This window comes from Polyodon spathula, chromosome 24 (assembly GCF_017654505.1).
Source record: "Polyodon spathula isolate WHYD16114869_AA chromosome 24, ASM1765450v1, whole genome shotgun sequence".
Taxonomy (NCBI): domain Eukaryota; kingdom Metazoa; phylum Chordata; class Actinopteri; order Acipenseriformes; family Polyodontidae; genus Polyodon; species Polyodon spathula.
The window spans coordinates 64,845-85,357 of record NC_054557.1 but is presented as its reverse complement, the minus strand read 5'-3'; the positions used below and the strand labels follow the sequence as shown (position 1 = coordinate 85,357).

Below are 20,513 nucleotides of genomic sequence, written 5' to 3'. Positions count from 1 at the left end.
TGGTTCACCATTTCAGAATGTGTTTCACTGTTTCAGAACGTGTTGTGTGTTTCACTGTTTCAGAATGCGTTTCACTTCAGAATGTTTCACTGTTTCAGAACGTATTTCACTGTTTTCAGAATGCGTTGTGTGTTTCACTGTTTCAGAATGTGTTTTGCTGTTTCAGTTTCAGAATGTGTTTTGTGTTTCACTGTTTCAGAATGTTTTGTGTTTCACTGTTTCAGAATGTTTCACTGTTTCAGAATGCGTTTCACTGTTTTCAGAATGCTGTTTCACTTCAGAATGTTTCACCCTGTTTCAGAACGTATTCATGTATTCACAGGCGTTGTGTAGTTCCAGTGTTCAGAAGTTTTGTGTTTCACAACACAAATGTGTTTTGTGTTTCACTGGTTTCAGAATGTGTGCTTGTGTTTCCTACACACATAAAAGTGACAAAAGTCCTACACACACAAAGTGACCAAAGTCTTACGCAAAAGACAAAGTCTTGTGACATAAAGGTGATCACTGTTTCAGAATGTGTTTTGTGTTTCACTGTTTCAGAATGTGTTGTGTGTTTCACTGTTTCAGAATGTGTTCACTGTTTCAGAATGTGTTGTGTTTCACTGTTTCAGAATGTGTTGTGTGTTTCAGTGTTTCAGAATGTGTTGTGTGTTTCAGAATGTGTTGTGTGTTTCACTGTTTCAGAATGTGTTGTGTGTTTCAGAATTGTTGTGTTTCAGAATGTGTTGTGTGTTTCAGAATGTTTCAGAATGTGTTTGTGTTTCAGAATGTGTTGTGTGTTTCACTGTTTCAGAATGTTTCACTCTTTTGGAATGTGTTGTGTGTTTCACTGTTTCAGAATGTGTTGTGTGTTTCACTGTTTCAAAATGTATTTCACTGTTTCTTAATGTGTTGTGTCTTTCAGAATGTGTTGTGTGTTTTACTGTTTCAGAATGTTTCACTCTTTGAGAATGTGTTGTGTGTTTCACTGTTTCAGAATGTGTTGTTTCACCAAAAAGTGACAAAGTTTCCACACCACACAAACACAAAGTGTTACAAAGTGACCAAGTCAAACAAAGGTGAAAGTCTTACACACAACCAAGTCTACACAAAGTTGACAACAGTCACAGAAACTTCTGTGCAAAGGCTTATTGAAGAAGCTTACCGAACACCAAAGGGACCAAAGTTGGTACCGTTTTGTGGTCAGACCTTGACAAAGTCTTACAAACAGACAAAGTACAACACCACAAGTAAAGTAGTGTGTGTTTCAAGTGTTTTTTAATACCCAAAAAGTAATGACCAAAGCTAAGGTTTACAATTTTAGAAAGGCAAGAAATTAAAAATCAATATGCCTACAGAAAGGCATGAAGTAGATCTTTCCAGTGACTAATTTATTTTGTTGTGGGGTGATTGAAAAAAAAGCAGCAGATTACAAGTACAACTTTGATATTAAGAATTTTTTTAAGAATATAAGAAAGCTTACTTGCTTGTTTGGTTGTTAGTAACTTATTGATCCTAGAGTCTCATCAATCAGCTTCTTGAAGGATCCAAGGGAGTCAGCTTCAACAACATTACTGGGGAGTTGGTTCCAGATTCCCACGATTCTCTGTGTAAAAAAGTGCCTCCTATTTTCTGTTCTGAATGCCCCTTTATCTAATCTCCAGTTGTGACCCCTGGCCCTTGTTTCTTTTTTCAGGTCGTAAAAGTCCCTTGGGTCGACATTCATTGGGTTTCCTTGCAAGTTTTCTTTCTTTTTTTGGAGACATTTACACAAGAGAGATGTCTCATGTAAAATGCTTTTTTGGGTTTCCATTCACTCAATTTATTTTACTCGAGTAAACCTGGCTTTTCACCCGACGTCATGCAAATGAATGGGAAAGGTGGGGGTTGATATGTAAATTAGCTATGCGTAAAGTACTGATGCTATTTTTATAGATTACTAGTGAACTTTTGTGAAAATCTGTGGTTTCCATGCACAGAGAAATGGTACACAAGTGAATCTATGCTGCTGTAATAAAGCAAAATACCTTGTGCCAGGCTATTAATAATGTGTTTTACTACTCTTCCCCAAATTTGTTTTTCAAGTGTCATTAGTAGTGAATACTGTTTCAACTAATTTATCTTACAACTCATTAATTAAAATTAAACTCGGAGGTATAAAGTGAAACTGACTAACAGATATTGCAGATCAGCATGGCTGAAAACCAGCTGAGACGTTATATATGTTTCCTAGAAGTGCTTACTGTAGCTACTTATTTATAATTGTATTATAACAATCACATTTAAAAATGGATCTCTTATTTATTCTGTTTCTCATCTCTGTATGCTGCTGATCAAGCTTGAAATGCATGTTTTATTGTGTTGGTTGTATTTGTAATTTCTAAATGATTGCCCCTAGTAAATTTTGGTAACTGTCTCAATGGGTACATTTCCTGGTTGGTTAAATAAATAAATACTAAAAATTAACATAAATATCAAATAGTGTAATAATAGATATAATAATAATAATAATAATAATAATAATAATATAAATAATAATAATAATAATAATAATTCATCACAGTCATGATTTTGTGTAAATTTAATCTACTTACATCCCGTAACATAGTATAAATTAATACGCGAATTAGTACTATCTAAATTAACGAACTGTCAGTATATAGTATATATAATATATATCTATCTAGATAACACACACACACACACACACACACACACACAGTGGTTATGTGCGGAATTTTAAAGGAACCTCGTTGTACAGGAACACTGCTTTCTGGTGTTACTAAGACCACGGATTTTAGAAGGAGGGGCTGTAACACTCCCATGATTCATTACCCTTGTCTTATGCCCGAAGTCATAATGGGAACAGAATACTATCTTCAGTACAATAACTTATTGACCCGGATGGCAAATGATGTGGCAGCTACAAATCATAAAAAGCAGCTGCAATCATTTACCAAGGGGTACCATGAGTGACGGTATAAACAGGGGTCGAAGCAATGTTATTTGATCCTTTGCTTTGGTTGGTATTAAGTAACCCGGAAGGACCTCTATTGTTATTGGATAATCGTGACAGTTTGTTTTGTTCTGTTTTTTATGTGTTATCACCAGACAGCTAACACGTAAAAAACAGCATGCACCTGTATTTGCACCACTAGCACTAATGTGTATGCATTTTGTGTTTTGTGTGAGTGTATAATAAAAACATGATTATTATTTGCGGGGCAACACAGGGATTATAAATTGAGTAATACACTGTATTACATCGCTGTATAACTTTCCTCCATCATTATTTACTGTTTGTTTTGCCGTCAGGCACTGGACTTAAAATTACAATTGTCTGGCTGTTCTTCAATCACCTGCACACTATCAACCACTTTGCCACATGTGGTGTTAGAACACGGGACTATGGATCACACAGCGCTTTCAGCGCTGGTGGAGGCACTGGACAGCAGACAGGAGGCTGCAGAAAGACGGAGATAGGAGCAATGCATGCCGTTGGTAGAAAGTTGGTCTGGCGATCCAGACCGCGGTACCAACGGCACCTGTGATGATGGTCCCAATGGCACGGGCAATGAAAATGATAACAGAGGATGACCCAGAGGCTTACCTGGTTGCTTTCACCACGTCATCATAGCAGCGTATCAGGCCATGACGGACACCGAAGCCGCCGACTATGACCTGGTAAAGCGAGCCATCCTATGCCGGCTCAACATCACGGGGGAAACACACAGGGTATGATTCCGGGGGTACCGAAGATGCCCAGATACATGCCCCCCTGGGTGGTTTAGCAGCAGTTGTGTAACCACATGGAGCACTGGCTAAGCCCCGCCCAGAAAACAGGTCTGCAAATGGGCAAAGCCATAACATTGGAGCAATTCTACCATGTGGCCGGCGCCGAAACCCAAGTATGGATCCGGACTCCGTGGTCTCAGCCCACACCAACCTGACCACAGCTCCTGTCCACCAGAGCAGCTGCACACCACCTCCTCTCCCGGGAACAAGGCCTAAATCTCCAGCCCCAATGGGCAACCTTGCCTCCTCTTCATGGAGGTTAAGGTTGGCCCCCAGCAGGGGTAAAGCTGCTACCCCGACCCCGTTGCCATACCAGCAACAAGACAAATGTATAACCAGTGTTCCCTCCTTCTCATCTATCTGTTTTAGATACAACCAACAGAAGCACCAGGCCAAGTCATGCCCATCGGCAATGGAGTGTGACGTGGCGGCGTGCAATTGGAGTGGGTAAGCGTGGGGGAAAATGGTGGGGAGGGGCATTGTATTAATGCAGTTTTAGGCAAGGTGACAACCCATGCATTAGTGGACACCGGATGTGAGCAGACCTTAATTAACGCAGCTGCCTGGGTGGTGTGTGTAACTATGTTTTTGGATGAGCCTTTGTGCTCCTCCCACCCCTCTCTCAACTGAGGCTAGGTGGCGATCTCCTGCGTCCATGGAGATATGACAACATACCCCACCCTAAAAGTATTTTTATCGATAGGAACGATAAAACACCACCTAATAGCTGGGGTGGCGGAAGGACTACCACACCCAATAATTCAGGGTCGAGACTGGCCAAGTTATGGAGAATTGATCAAATTAATGGCAATCTCGACCGCAAAGGTAAACGTGGCAGAAAAAAAGAAAAAGGAACGGATAGTTTCCTGTTAAGCCAAAATGTTTTCTCTTATTTTTGATCCTAGAAAAACGAGTAGAGAGAGGAGGATTGCAAAATGGGAGGGAGCATCACTAAGACAAGGCTGGGGTCTGGTGGGAGAATGCGCAGATAGTAACAAACGCTAGTCAAAAGGAGTCGGAACGCAGTGTGACTGAGAGAGCGAGGTTACTGGGCCAGGCCCTCTCAATATACCGGGCATGTGGTACTCATGTGCAGACATAGTGTGGGGCCAACAAAAGGACTCGTCACTAGTGCACGCTTGGGGGCAGGTCCGGTCTATTGAAGGTAAGGCTGTTCTAGGCGCACTAGTGACGATGATACACAAGTATATCTACACTTCAATATCAAGGGGCAATTACTGTATTGGGTAAACCTAGCCGCGGGCACAGGACAGCCTGTAACACAATTATTGGTTCCCTCGTCTTGTCGGACCAAGGTCGTGAGTCTGGTGCATGATATCCCTTTTGCGGGGCACCTCGGAGCTGACGAGACAAGGGACAAGATATTGGCTCAGTTCTATTAGGTAGGTCTTCATACTGATGTGTCGATATGTAGCCACATGTCCAGACTGCCAGAGAGTACCGCCCCGCCCGTTTGGTTCCACTGCCGATTTATTTCCACTCCTTTTGAACACATTGCAATGGACTTAGTGGGCCCTTTGCTACCTTCTTATTCCGGATATACGCATATATTAGTAGTGGTAGATTATGCAACACGATACCTGGAGACAGTTCCATTGAGGTCCACTATTGCTGCTGCGATAGCCACAGAGTTAGTATAGATTATGGCTAGAGTAGGAATTTCTAAGGAGATCTTGACTGATCATGGAACCAACTTTCTGTCTAACACGTTACAGCAGGTGTATAAAATATTAAAAAATACGTCCCTTCAGGATGTCTGTTTATCATCCACAGACAGACGGTTTGGTGGAATGCTTTAATCAGACCTTGAAGCAGATGTGGAGACGTTTTGTAACGCAAGAGCAAAAACATTGGGCATTGCTTCTTCCCTACCTCCATTTTGCAGTGAGAGAGGTGCCACAGAGTTCGACAGGGTTCTGCCCCTTCGAGCTCTTGTACGGCCGACAGCCTCACGGTATCCTCAATCAGTTGAGAAAGGGGTGGGAGGAGCACAAAGGCTCATCCAAAAACCTAGTTACACAAGTGCTCCTACTGAGAGAGAGCCTGGATGTGTCCCAGGACAACCTTAAATTGGCTCAGCACCGGCAACAGCAGCATTACAATAAAAATGCATTAATTCAAACCTTTAAAAAGGAGGCAAGGTAATGCTGCTGCTTCCCTCCTAAGAATCGAAATTATGTGCTAAATGGCAGGGGCTATATGAAGTGATTCGAGCTATAGGAAAGGTGAATTATGAAATTAGACAGCCCGATTGCCGTAATGAACGTGAAATGTATCTTGTAAATTTATAAGACTAATGGATCAGGTTTTATGCCCACATCATGAATATGCAGCAGCTTGTATTGATGACGTGGTTATTTACAGCTCCACCTGGCTAGAGCATGTGGCTAGGATTACAGCCGTCCTTCATTCTCTAAGGGTAGCCTGGCTGAAATCAAACTTGGGGGAAGAAGATAGGAGACACTTTTTTACACAGAGAATTGTGAGGGTCTGGAATCAACTCCCCAGTAATGTTGTTGAAGCTGACACCCTGGGATCCTTCAAGAAGCTGCTTGAGGAGATTTTGGGATCAATAAGCTACTAACAACCAAACGAGCAAGATGGGCCGAATGGCCTCCTCTCGTTTGTAAACTTTCTTGATCCCAAAATCTCATCAAGCAGCTTCTTGAAGGATCCCAGGGTGTCAGTGCAACAACATTACTGGGAATTGATTCCAAACCCTCACAATTCTCTGTGTAAAAAAGTGTCTCCTATTTTCTGTTCTGAATGCCCCTTTATCTAATGGTGACCCCTGGTCCTTGTTTCTTTTTCAGGCTGAAAAAGTCCCTTGTCGACACTGTCAATACCTTTTAGAATTTTGAATGCTTGAATTAGGTCGCCACGTAGTCTTCTTTGTTCAAGACTGAACAGATTCAATTCTTTTAGCCTGTCCATATGACCCTTTTAAAAACTCTTTCGCGAGCAATATCTTTTTTATAGCGCTTTGACCAGAACTGCACGCAATATTCAAGATGACCATTTTACTGCATTGTACAGTTTTAACATTACTTCCCTTGATTTAAATTCAACACTTTTAAATTTAACACTGGCTCAGTATCAGAACTTTATTGTTGGGGTTCCTCGGGCTTAACCGGCTGACGGAGGAGGAGCAAACATTGAAAGAATATAAGACTTAATCAAAAACACGTGCATACGGTTTTAGTCTTGCTGAGTGGGGTCTTGAAACCTAGTAACCCAAATTTTTTTTGTTTAAAAAAAAAAAAAAAAAAATTAAATGAAACTTCCTACTTTTCCCTTCCCAGTTTGTTGGGTTATTGCTTTTTGTTTTTTTGTCAACCCAATTTGGTACCGAAGGTAGGCTCAGGCAAACATGTGGCGTATTAAATAATTATGACGAATGGGTCTCAAACGGGTGAAACTCGTGTTGAGTTATTACGAGAGTTTAGCTGTTTTTTTTTTTTAATTTTAATCTGACCCATAATTTGACCCACCAGTTAACTCAACCTGTATGCCACAGTTGACCACACCAAAAAGAGTGCTCCAAATTTAATTAAATAGTCAGCTGAGTTTAAGGGGGCGTTTTGATACTGTTAAGCGAAGGCTGCCAGGCCCCCACTCTCACCAAGAGAATTCACCAAGAGATTCATCTTCCATACCGATACGTTGGATGTGGGTTTGGGTGCAGTCTTGTCTCAAAAGATTGACGGAGTAGAACACCCGATATTGTACATCAGTAAAAAGATGCTCCTTTGGGAGTGCAACTACTCTGTAGTCGAAAAGGAGTGTTGGGCTATTAAATGGGCTGCTTACTCCTTACGATACTACCTTCTGCGACATTCATTTGATCTGTCACAGACCACACCTCACTCAAGTGGTTAAGCACAATGACGGGTAGCAATGCCTGGATAACTCATGGTATCTGGGTTTGCAGCCCATCATGTACCACATTGTATATCGTGCAGGGAAAGACCACCGAAATGCGGGTTATTTTTCCCGGGAGGGGGGAGTAATGAGAGGTAAATTCAGCTGAGTGTTCCTTCGACTGTACTCTGAGAGGTGGGATATGTGACAGAAGGACAATGATTCTTGATTGTAAATCTCCCTCCTGACTTGTGAGGGCACTAAGTAACAGGAACAGAATATTCTAGACTACTTAACCTGACACTTTTTTTTCCGATGGTTAAAAGGAAGTCGGTCATATAGAAGAGAGACAGAGCTTCAGTACACTAATTCATTGACCCGGAGGGCGAATGATGTGGCAGCAGCAGATCATAAATGCAGCTGCAATCGTTTACCAAGGGGTCATGAGTGACTGTATAAACAGGGGTTGAAGCAATGTTATCAGTTCCTTCACTTTGGTTGGTATTAGGTAACCGGGAGGACCTGTATTGTTGTTGGATAATCGTTGGATAACATTTTTTTTTTTTTTTTTATTTGCATCACAAATAAAACTGTATTTGCACCACTAGCACGAATTCACGCACTAACAGACTATGTGTTTTGTCTGGGTATATAATAAAAACAGGATTATTTTTTTGCTGGGCAACACAGGGATTATAAATTAAGTAATACACACCACTGTATTACTTACCTTCATTATTATTTACTGTTTGTTTTGCCGTCAGGCACTGGACTTAAAAATAAATAAAACAAACTGTTCTTTAATTACCTGCTCCTTCATACTATCAACTACTTTGCAACACTCCTCCAAAGTAATTTCCCAGTGGAGATTGTGAGGGCACCCTTCTGTTTTTACACTAATAATTGAACCGCTTATCCAATGGCAATGACATTTGTAGCCCAAGTTTGTGATGATCTGCTGTGGTGCTGACCTACTTGCACACTGGCCTCAATGTTCTTTTTACCAGAGACAATATGCATAAGGAACTCTACTGTGTAGAGCACAGTTATCTGAACCGAAGTAAATACCTTTAAACTACGGATTTTTGAGCTTCATTCCAACCTAGAGATGATAAACATAAAAATTAGCCCATTACACCTCTGCCTAGCTTGTTTTTACTGAAAGTTTGAGTGTGTGAGTTGATGGGGGTGTTAAGAGAATATTGGATCGTTTTATGGTGTTACAAAATAATAGTATTTCTCTTGGAGTACAGATGTTGATGTTGTGTGTGTAGGTGCGTGCATGCATGCAGAGTGCTGAAATGTTAAGGGTCGTTAGCATGCTGCAGGAGGAAAGGAAAATCCACAAAGTGCTGCAATAATTGCTGATTGCATAAAGCCAAAGTGAATACTCTAAGCCCTAAACCTCATTTGGTAAAAATGAAACAATTTCAGTACAGAGAAAAATCAATCTGCAAATCGAGTGTTCTCCGACAGCATTCCCGGTGCCTCCATTCTGTGATCACACACACACTCTCTCTCTCTCTCACACACACACACACAGATATCTCTGTCTCACATGCAAATAGGGTGTGTATTCAAAGCGCTCAGTCTCACCAAGTTTACATATCCACTGCAAGCGTATTCTATTTATTCTTCATTGTTTACACCAAGTGCTTCAGGGCTGTCAAAATGGTTTGGTTTCCCAATGAGCGTCCAGGACTCAACCAAAAGAAAAAACTTATCTTCTGTTGGCCTGCTTGCTGTGTGGGTGGCATAAACTCCACTCTGTTTTGTGTGAGAGTGGCATGGAATCCACACTGTGTTTGGTGTTGGATGGTATGGACTCCACTGTGTGTTTGGTCTGGGGTGGTGTGAACTCAACTCGATGCCTGGAGGTGTCCTGTGAGACCCCTGCAATGTCCAGGCAGCACTTAACCAAGACACGATTTTGAATATTCATATAGAACTTTAGAACAAACAAAGCTTCAGTGAAGAAGACATGAAAAAGGAAATTCATTTTTCTTGTGGTTGAGGCACAGACATTACCTGCTAAGCTCAGAGTTGCAGCTTTGCATGTTTTTGGTGCAAGCACAAGCATTGCTTCATTATTATCTGAAGTGTCTGCTGAAGTAACTTACAAAAAAATAGATGGTGAGTAAGTAGATTCAAGAAAATGCACAGAGTCCTTTTCTTCAATCAGTTGCCAGGTTTATTGAAATATGCAGGGAGTCTGGTCCCAGGTACAGGACATACAGAATACTCATCATTACAATATTTGCGTGACATTAAATACCCTTCTGTATAGATGGTCCACCTCCCCTTTCTCTGACATTAACCAATGGTCAAGGTACAGCACTTTATTCTGTTAATTTAGTGTGTGTGTGTGTGTGTGTGTCTGTATGTATGTGTGTGTGTGTGTGTGTGTAGTCTAATGTGACAACCTCTGAACTCAGTGCATTCTTCACACTCCTGGAGACAAAAGGTCCATACATCTGCCTTTTGTTATCTCCTTGCGACCCCCTTTGATGCCAGTGGGATTATCTCTTTTGATCTCTCTGAAGTCTAGAGCCTGTTCCCTTCTAGTCCACAGCATTGTTATCTCATTAGCTTGCAGTCATTGTTGGGCAGTTTGTAGACGCATCGTCTCTATCAGTGGTTAGCAGTACATGCAATTTGAACCAAACAGTCTGCTATCTGCAATATTAGTCTCTTTTCAGAAAAGAACACCAGTATAGCTCTGCTAGTCCACATGCGTAGCAAACCCCTAATCAATTCTCAATCCATGTTTTCCAACATCTGCAGAGGATGTAAATGTCAAGATACCAACCTGCTTTAGTCTGCAATGTGTCATTGGCTGTTCATAAGGTACTGTGCAGTGTGTAATTGGGCGTTCAAGGTAAGGGACTGTGTGATGTGTGTTCCTCCTTATAACTAGAATACAAGTGTTAGTTCAGTCATTATGGGGCAAGTGGGAGCCCATACCATACCTCTTTATAACCTGCAGTATAAAGGGACGCCTTATAATGAGGGAGCACTTTAGTAGACTTCTCAACACGACTGAGAAACGTTTCATGCAGTTTAAAAACATTAACTGCAAACATTAAGTTACTGTTGTAGTATCACTTTGTGTAACTTAGTGCACCGTTGGTGTGAGATGCATTAATAAACCCTTGAGCTATTGATAGTTCTTTTTTACTATCTACTAACCTTTTTCTTTTCTACTATCTACTAACCAGCTTTCTATTATTTATTCATTTAGCGGATGCCTGTATCCAAGCCCACCAAATTTGGAACCCTACGGGGGACGTCCCCCTCATTCTGAAAGTGAAATGCAAGCACTGTAAAGCACAGAATCAGTTAAAGGGTGGTTTCCATGTGCAGTTTCTTAACATGTTATCTGCTTCCAACACTCAATAAAGCAGTGTATTGTTGCATTGTCTAGGGCTACTGATTTTCCACGATCGTGGGATCACGGACGGAATCACGGAATTAGGCATTGGGAACAGAATTGGCATTTTGGCAATGGAATTCTGCTTGCAACTGCACCTGTAAAAAATAAAATGAAAAAAAAAAAACTGCTCAGTCATTTTTTTTACTGCTGTTATTCTATAAAAAATAATGGATTGCTTTGAAAACTACACTACTCAGAAGCTCAGCAGTGATGCTTCTATAAAATGTTTTAGTGTGTTTATTTGGATCATTGGATAACGAGAAAACGGGTGGTTTTGTGTGCGTTACGCTGATGGACTGTGTCTTCGCTGCGGCGCTGTCTGTGTGCTGTGTGAGTAGAGTTTCTTAAAAAAGCAACTAGCTGTTTTGTGAGTTCTGTTCTGTGAAATAATTTTCACAGAGTTGTATATACATAAAAGTGAAAAGTACCTGAAAAAAATGATCGTCAATCCCCCAATTTAAAAAATAAAAAAAAAATTATGTATTCATTTATTTAGTTATCCTCGTAAATCTGTTACTCTGTCACCTGCTCAATACAAGGAAACGACACATGGTTGAGGTGAAACCTTTAGTTTTATAACTTTATTATTTCTAATTTATCATTAACTCCTTAATAATACTACATACTCAGTGTGAGTTTTGTTTTTTTACTTGTGTTGCTATAACATGGCTGTCTGTACTCTATCTACTGTAGTAAGAACAGAAATGAGTGGACCAATAAATACTTTTTTACTTTACCAACTGTACCGAACTCAAAGCCACTGTGTTTATTGTGCAATGAATGTGTGTCAGTGGTTAAGGAATGCAATATGAAAAGGCATTTTGAAACCAGACAAGGAGCTCCAGAGAGCACAGTAGTTAGAAGCGCAAAAGTAGAAGCGCTGATCTCTTCTTAACAATTATACTATTGATATGTCACATACATTTTAAAATGTTTGTAATGATAAATTCTCACACTTATGTAATTAACTGCTATTCATATGGTAAAATGTGTAAGTCTTATTCAGTGCATGAATATTACGTGATGTAATATTTATTATTGCTTAATGTGCAGAGTAAAATACTCTGGCCTGCCTACTGCTAACTTTTTTTCCAATCTGGCCCCCTTAAATTAAAAAAAAAAAACTAGCTGAAGAGCCCTGCTCTAACTAAGGCAACTCTGTCTGTCCAGGGTATACGAGAAACACATGCAAGCAGTTTTACTGCAAATACAGCATAAACCAGTCTGTGTTGTTGCAGGTGAAATTACAGATGGGAGAGGTAAAAGTGCCCTGAACGTTGTATTTAATTTATAATTTCATGAAAATTGTATATTCTTATAATAATGCCTCCTTGTTTTCAACTCGACTGTATATTGTAATGCCAGCAACAAGCTGTTTTTTCAAAACACCTTTATTTGTTGACTGATCTACAGTAAGTTGAATGCTTTAAGAAATATTTTTTCCTGAAAACTACAGTATCTCAGGGACTTAAAAAAAATTCAAAAGTACATTCGTGGAAAAGTACAGAGCAGTTAGAAGCAGTAAGGAGAAATTACATTTTTTATAAATCAATAAATCTGAGAAAACCCAACAGAGCTGTGTGTACAGTGCCGCACAATCCAGGACTTGGTTAAACTAGTAAGTACGCTAGAAATGGAGCTGCAAGAAATGAGACAGCAACAGGATCTTGAGGAGCTGGCACACCCACAATTCATGGAAGTCAGCACCCTAACAGACTGAAAGCCACCAGGGAGATAGAAGCTGGGTTCAGGTAGGCAGAAGCAGGGGGAAAAAAGAAACTTCTTCAAACACAACCACCAGAAACCGCATCAAAATTCAGATCATCAAAACCAACATCAAGAGAACAAAAGGAACAATATCCAGGACCCTATTAACAGAGGTGGCCAGACAGCAAAAAGAAGGGAGGCCATGATTGTTGGGGAGTCCATATTGAGAAACACAGCAAGTTCAATTCGCAGTTTGGATCCCCTTACTACAACAGTGTGCTGCCTTCCAGGAGCCATTGTCATGCACATCACTGAGAACGTGGACAGCCCGGTAGTAGTCATCCACGTCGGTACAAACAACATAAGTAAAATAAAAATAAACAAATCCCCTGGACCGGATGAGATCCTCCCAATAGTACTCAAAGAAATGAAAGAAGTTATTTACAAACCGCTAACCAAGATCATGCAGCAGTCTGTTGACACGAGTGGTACCGACATACTGGAGAATTGCAAACATAATACCGATCCACAAAAAGGGAAACAAAACCAAACCAGGTAACTACAGACCAGTAAGCCTGACTTGTATTATATGCAAACTTATGGAAACTATAGGAAAATCACTTATATGGTAGCAGTATACTGGGAGACAGTCAGCACGGTTTTAGGAAAGGGAGATCATGTCTAACTAACCTTCTTGATTCTTTTGAGGATGCAACATTGACAATGGATAATTGCAAAGCACATGACATGGTTTATTTGATTTCCAAAAAGCTTTTGACAAAGTCTGGCATAAAATATTAATTCTCAAACTGAACACAGTAGGGATTAGGGAGTGGTTACCATGTAGAAAACAGAAAGTATTGATTAGAGTAGAAACCTCCAAATGGAGCGAGGTAACCAGTGGAGACCCACAGGGATCATTATTAGGTCCTCTGCTATACCTAATCTACATTCATGATTTAGATTCTGGTGTAGTAAGCAAACTTGTTAAATTTGCAGATGACACAATAATAGGAGGAGTGGCAAACACGTTGCAGCAGCAAAGGTCGATTCAAAGTGATCTAGACAAGATTCAGAATTGGGCTGACGGCAAATTTCATTTAATAGACACAAGTGTAAGGTACTGCACGCAGTCAATAAAAATGTGCATTTATAAATATATGGGAGATACTGAAATTGAAGAAGGAATCTATGAAAGAATGGAAAATCGGGAGCCCTAATTGACTGTCCATTTGATGCACCCTGCTGCCCAAATATTGAGCCACTGTACTCCAAACCAACTTTCGAGAGGCACTCAGGCACACTCTGAGCACTCACTCTAGGGTGAGAGAGAGTGAGAGTGAGAGAGAGAGAGAGTCCCTGTCAGGGACGCTCAGAGCACTCACTTCAGGGTTTTGAATTCTGGGAGAGGAGAGGGAGTCCCTGTCGGGCACGCTCAGAGCACTCACTTCAGGGTTTTGAATCCTGAGAGAGAGAGAGGAGAGCGAGTCCTTGTCGGGGCACGCTCAGAGCACTCTCTTCAGCAGACTGTGTGTCTTTCTAATCAAGATGTTGAAACTTGAGAGCAATGTGGAAATACCTGTTTAGTGAAAATACACAATGTGACTGACTGCACAAGTGTTTTGCTTTTGAATTCTAATGCAAACCTAGCTTGAGATCCAAGCTGGGTGCAGGACGTGTGTTGAGTTTATCAGGTCAGAACACTCCAGTCCAGGAGGCCCGTTATTATCCCTACTGGGAATGTAGTGCAGACGGCCATACACAAGTAGTGCCTTCATGTGACACTCGAATTTTACAACCAGAGAACCGCTTTGACTTGTCGTGATGTTCACTGTGTGCTTAACCTAGCCCTTGCAAGGAATTATGTGGATACAGTATGTGCTGTGTAGTATAATGACTAACTTTAGAATACTTTCTCTCTAGTCTCCTGGCTATTCTTTGTACCCAGTTCTTGTATGTCTGGGGCAGTTGTGTTGTTGTTCTAGCTGCTCCCACGATAACGTCTTTCATTGAAGAGGTCTGCACTCTCCTCCACAACTGGATGGCTTCCTGACCTGATCATTTCACAAAAGGGGGTTCAAGATTTGGGCTCGACTTTGTTCATACCAGCAAGTTATTGTGTAATGTGGTTGTTGCAGTGTAGCTATTGTATAAAGTGTGTTTAACTCTTAGTACTAGCCGGGGTTTTATTATCACTGGTCCACTGTGTCTTGTTGTTTCAGTCCTTTTGTTATAAAAAACATAAAGTTTACAAATGAGAGGAGGCCATTTGGCCCATCTTGCTCATTAGGTTGTTAGTAGCTTATTGATCCTAGAATCTCATCAAGCAGCTTCTTGAAGGATCCCAGGGTGTCAGCTTCAACAACATTACTGGGGAGTTGATTCCAGACCCTCATGATTCTCTGTGTAAAAAAGTGCCTCCTATTTTCTGTTCTGAATACCACTTTGTCTAATCTTCATTTATGACCCCTGGTCCTTGTTTCTTTTTTCAGGTCGAAAAAGTCCCTTGGTCGACATTGTCAATACCTTTCAGAACCTTTCAGTCTTTGTTCAAGACTAAATAGATTCGGTTCTTTTAGCCTGTCTGCATATGACATGCCTTTTAAACCCGCAATAATTCTGGTTGGTCTTGTTTGCACTCTTTCTAGAGCAGCAATATCCTTTTTTATAACGAGGTGACCAGAACTGAACACAATATTCTAGATGATGTACAGTTTTAACATTACTTCCCTTGATTTAAATTCAACACTTTAAACAATAGGGCTGGGATGATAGTGTTTTTACTATCGATGCATCTTTTTCATAAAGACCTGATGCATCATTTTTTCAGAATGCAAAAGAAACATTTAAATAAGTACACATACACCCACCCCTCATTGTATCACCCTCACTATACGGTCCTGGAGTTGTCTTCACATTTTTTACTGTCTAACTCTGCGTATGCCTTAGCTGCAACATACTGGGCACTTACAATTACTGTGTTTTATTTCGTACTGCATATCGCAAACAATAATATACAAAACTATTAAAAGAAACAAAGAATTACAATAGTACTGTTAACATATACACACCTGTATTGCACAATAACACAAGGCAAATTAAATACCTACTTGCTGAAGCGGTTTTTATTTTAGCCAACAAGGTGTTTACGTGTGGCAGCAATGCACTAGCAAGGGTCATAGGGCAGTGACGTTGGCTCCCAAGCAAAAAGCCTCTATGTTGGGAATGAATTATTTCAATGCAGCGGGTTTGTGCTTTTGATAAAGGAGAGGAAGACTCATGAAATTAATTGGAGATTAAAGTTGATGAGAATTACCCCCCGCTGTACAAATGAAAATGGTGTTCTGCTTTTTATACGAGAAAAAGCAGGCTACGTAGAGGATTTATACTGGACCCTGATGCACCAGATAAAACGAGGAAGTGGTTGTACATCAATTTATTTGTTAGCCTATTTCTTTTTACGGTTCTCTCTCTATCGCAGTCTTCGATATTAATTAACGGATTTATTTTGGACACTGACACCCGCTATATATCGAGTGGGTGGTGCATTTTCATTAAATCTAATCACGAAAAGTAAACGTTCCTCCAGTTGAAGTTAAAGCTACACATTTCTAATTATTTATGTCTAATCACACTGTGGCTGAGGTTCCCCACAAAAAGTTAATAAAACATTGCAAATATTACTGTCTTACCTTTAAGATGTGTTGACAGCAACTGGATTAGAGAAAAAAAAAAAAAAAAAAAAACTCCAACAGGGAACACAAGAATAACTATTTACAAGTCCAACATAACAAAGTCTGTGCTCTCTCCAGAGCTTATTTTCTGTTTTTATTCAGAAATATTATAGCATCCACATTCTCCGGTTTCAAAGAAGAATGGATTTTGTTCACAAGCATCCCTGCTTTGCTGAACACACGCTCTCTCGGGACCGATGTTGCAGGGATACTTGACATGCTCTTTGCCAAGGCTGCTAGGTTGGGAAAGCGTGTCTTGTCATTTTTCCACCAAATCAATAACTGGCCAGTTTAATTCAAGAAGGCATACAAACATGTAATAAACTTTGTTTCACCTTGTTAGTACACCCTGTATTAACTTGAGTGTTGCTTTTTTTATGTTGAGCATTTCTCATTATTTTCTTTTTAAAGGACTTGTTGTAATCTCACTCATTTTAAAATCGCTTGCAGAAAGCAAAGGCATTGCTGGCGTAATCAGTTATTGAGTCTAAGGGGGCGATTACTTTTTCACACTGGGGCATTGGGTGTAACATAACTTTAATAAATGAAATAAGTATCAATTTTCTGTTTTTTATTCACTTAGGGTGCCTTTTATATAATATTAGATTTTGGTTGAAGATCTGATAACATTCAGTGTCAAAAATATGCAAAAATGCAGAAAATGAGACGGGGCAAATAATTTTTCACGGCACTATATATGTTTTTCTTTACTGCCTTGCAGTTTAAAACGAAAAAGTAGTAGCAGCGTGATTCCTCTACCAGGACCCAGCTCTGCAGGGTCCCGCTGTTGAGTTGAATCAGCAGGTTTATTTTAGCCCTTGGTCTTATTTTTGTGCTTGGTCACCTGCTTGGCATTGGAAATGTGTCACTTTATTCCTAGATAATACGCCACAGCTCCTTGAGCCTGTGCTCCACTCTGGCATACGCTATGCGGTGCCACATGGTGTGACTGCACGTGGTCCAGGACCAGGTTATCGCCGCTCTGCACCATGGAGCAGCACCGTGCGCTCCCCTGTACTGCTGTCCTGATTGCCTACTGCAGTCACTCAAGCTATGTATCCACCCCAATGTATGTTATGCACCACCCTGGGTTGTGTTGACTTCACACGTCCATGCCTCAGTGCTTGGCGCCACAGCATATCGACGATGCTTCGGTGCACCAGTAGTGTATTCTACCTCGCTTGGTGCCCTCGATGCGTCTGCACCCTTGGTGCCTGAGTGCTTCAATACACGGCTGAGCCATATGGTGGCTCTCCAGGCTGTTGGCCCGGTTATCACATTGGACTGGAAGAACCTGTTCCACATTCCTATTCCTATTCCTATGGGTCCAGCGCACAGGAAGTATCTCCCCTCTGCCTTACAGGGGAGCGTCCTGAGTTTCCGTGTGGCGATTCAGCTTCTCCTTACCCCCGCACGTTTCAAAGTGCATGGATGCCACCTTCGCTCCCTTGCGGCGGTAAGTGATGGTACGACTGGTTGATCTGCCCAGTCGCTGGAAGGAGCACTGGCCCACACAGCTATTTGTGATGAAGCATGCGTTTGAGACTGGGTCTCTCCCTCAGCGATGCTAAAGCCAATTAATAGCAAGCTTACCTGTCGAACAACAGAGTAGCAGCTCGCCAGCACCAACTCTCCCTGTTTCAACATGGATCGAGGGTGCCCCTTGTCGTAGCAATATCAGTATCGGGATGGGCTTACTGCATATGTGCCTGCTGCAAGCGTGGCTCAATGCATTCCATCTGCATCCCAAGCGTGACAGACACAGTCGTCTGACAGTGTGTCTTGCTTGCTCCGCGGCACTGCGCTAGTGGAGGGCTACCTCTCATCAGTCCGAATGGGAGTAGTTTCCGACCGGACGCCTCCAACTCAGGTTGGGGCACGGTCTGCAAAGGCAAAGGAGTCAGTGGGCCCTGGTTGGACGTCCCTGCATATCAATATGCTAGAGCTGCAGGCGGTGCTCCTTGCCTGCAGCGCTTCCTACCCGTAGTGCGGAACAGACATGTGCTGATCCGCACAGACAACACATCAATGGTGTCTTATGTCAACCACCAGGGTGGCCTTCAGTCCCCGGTGCTGCATCGCCTAGCTTCAGGCTTCTGATTTGGGCACAACAGAACCTACTGTCCCCTCAGGCGACGCATGTTCCAGGTGTGGAGAATCGGGCAGCGGACCTCTCTGCATCCGTCGGAGTGGCGGCTCCACAGGTGGTGGAGAGCATTTGGGAACGGTTCAGGAAGGCGCAGGTCGATCTCGTCACCTTGGCATAGATGACACACTGCCCCCTGTGGTAATCCCTCCACCGCTGCGGCGGTCTACTCAGCGTCGATGCCCTAACCCATATATGGCCCAGAGCGCTCCTTTGTGTGTTCCCGCCTCTGCCATTACTCCCGGCCTTTCTCGAAAAGGCCCAGTCAGAGAAGGCGTCAGTTCTCCTAGTGGCCCCCAAGTGGCCCAGAAGAATCTGGTTTTCATCCCTGTGCCGGACATTGAACGGTCCTCCCTGGGAGATCCCGCTTCACTGAGATCTTCTCAGCCAGGCAAGAGGCACACTTTGTCACCCGGAGCCGGGCAGGCTCCAGTTGTGGGTCTGGCCCCTGGAAGGGACCGCTGGTCAGCCTTATGGCTGTCGGACGCGGTCATAGGTACACTGCACAAGGCTAGGGCGCATTCCACTAGGTCGCTGTACAACTATAAGTGGAAATATTTTCAAGATTGGTGCAGTACTAATAGTCATGATCCGATCTCTTGTCCCATGCCTGTCATCTTACAGTTTCTGTAAGATCTGCTTGTAGCTGGTAGATTACTTTCCACACTGAAGGTTTACCTAGCGGCTATTTCTGCTTGAACTGCCCCCATTGACTCAGTATCCCCGGGCACACATTTTCTGGCTGCCTGGTTTCTCCGAGGCGCTCGGTGATTGCGCCTCCTAGTAGGGATACTCTCCCCTAATGGAGCCTTGAGATTGTACTGGAGGCTCTCACGCAGGCCCCATTTGAGCCTGTATACTCCACTGAGTTGAAGCACCTGTCCATGAAGACAGCCTTTTGGCTTGCACCTCCGAAAAGCAGGTTAGTGAGCTAAGGGCGCTGTCTATGCATAGCTCCTGCATGCGTACAAACCCTGCTTTTCTCCCTAAGGTGGTTACAGCCTTCCACATAAATTGGTCTGTGGAACTGTAGTCCTTTCATCCTCCACAGTTTGCTTCGGAGGAGGATAAGAGGTTGAACCTTCCCTGCCCGGTACGGGCATTGAGATGTTATGTGGATAGAACCAGTTCTTCATCTGCCATGGAACACGGACCCTGGGACAGGCCCTCTGAAGCAGCGGCTGTCGCATTGGATTGCGGACACAGTCTCGACTGCGTATGATGGTGTTGGCTTAGCCCCGCCTGGGCGGGTAGCCGCACATTCCACGAGAGGTGTGGATACGTCATGGGCCCGTCATGATTGTTAGTAGCTTATTGATCCCAGAATCTCATCAAGCAGCTTCTTGAAGGATCCCAGGGTGTCAGCTTCAACAACATTACTAGGGAGTTGATTCCAGACCCTCACAATTATCTATGTAAAAAAGTGCCTCCTATTTTCTGTTCTGAATGCCCCTTTGTCTAATCTCCATTTGTGACCCCGGTCCTTGTTTCTTTTTTCAGGCTGAAAAAGTCCCTTGGGTCGACACTGTCAATACCTTTTAGAATTTTGAATGCTTGATTTAGGTCGCCACATAGTCTTCTTTGTTCAAGACTGAACAGATTCAATTCTTTTAGCCTGTCTGCATATGGCATGCCTTTTAAGCCCGGAATAATTCTGGTCGCTCTTCTTTGCACTCTTTCTAGAGCAGCAATATCTTTTTAATAGCGAGGTGACCAGAACTGCACACAATATTCAAGATGAGGTCTTACTAGTGCATTGTACAGTTTTAACATTACTTCCCTTGATTTAAATTCAACACTTTTCACAATGTATCCGAGCATCTTGTTGGCCTTTTTT

The 20,513-nt window shown here is 42.1% G+C and overlaps 1 protein-coding gene across 5 annotated transcripts in view; it reads left to right on the top strand.

The window, feature by feature from the left end:
* LOC121298951 (tyrosine-protein kinase CSK-like) overlaps positions 1 to 20,513 on the top strand; it is a 110,482-nt gene that overhangs the window by 29,180 nt on the left and 60,789 nt on the right. Inside the window, exon 2 of one of the 5 annotated variants that reach the window (XM_041226315.1) lies at positions 4,144 to 4,221. The exons of the other annotated variants lie outside the window; for them this stretch is intronic. The gene's annotated coding sequence lies outside the window, so the exon portion shown is untranslated. The remainder of the gene's footprint in view (positions 1 to 4,143; positions 4,222 to 20,513) is intronic. 5 annotated transcript variants of the gene reach the window in all.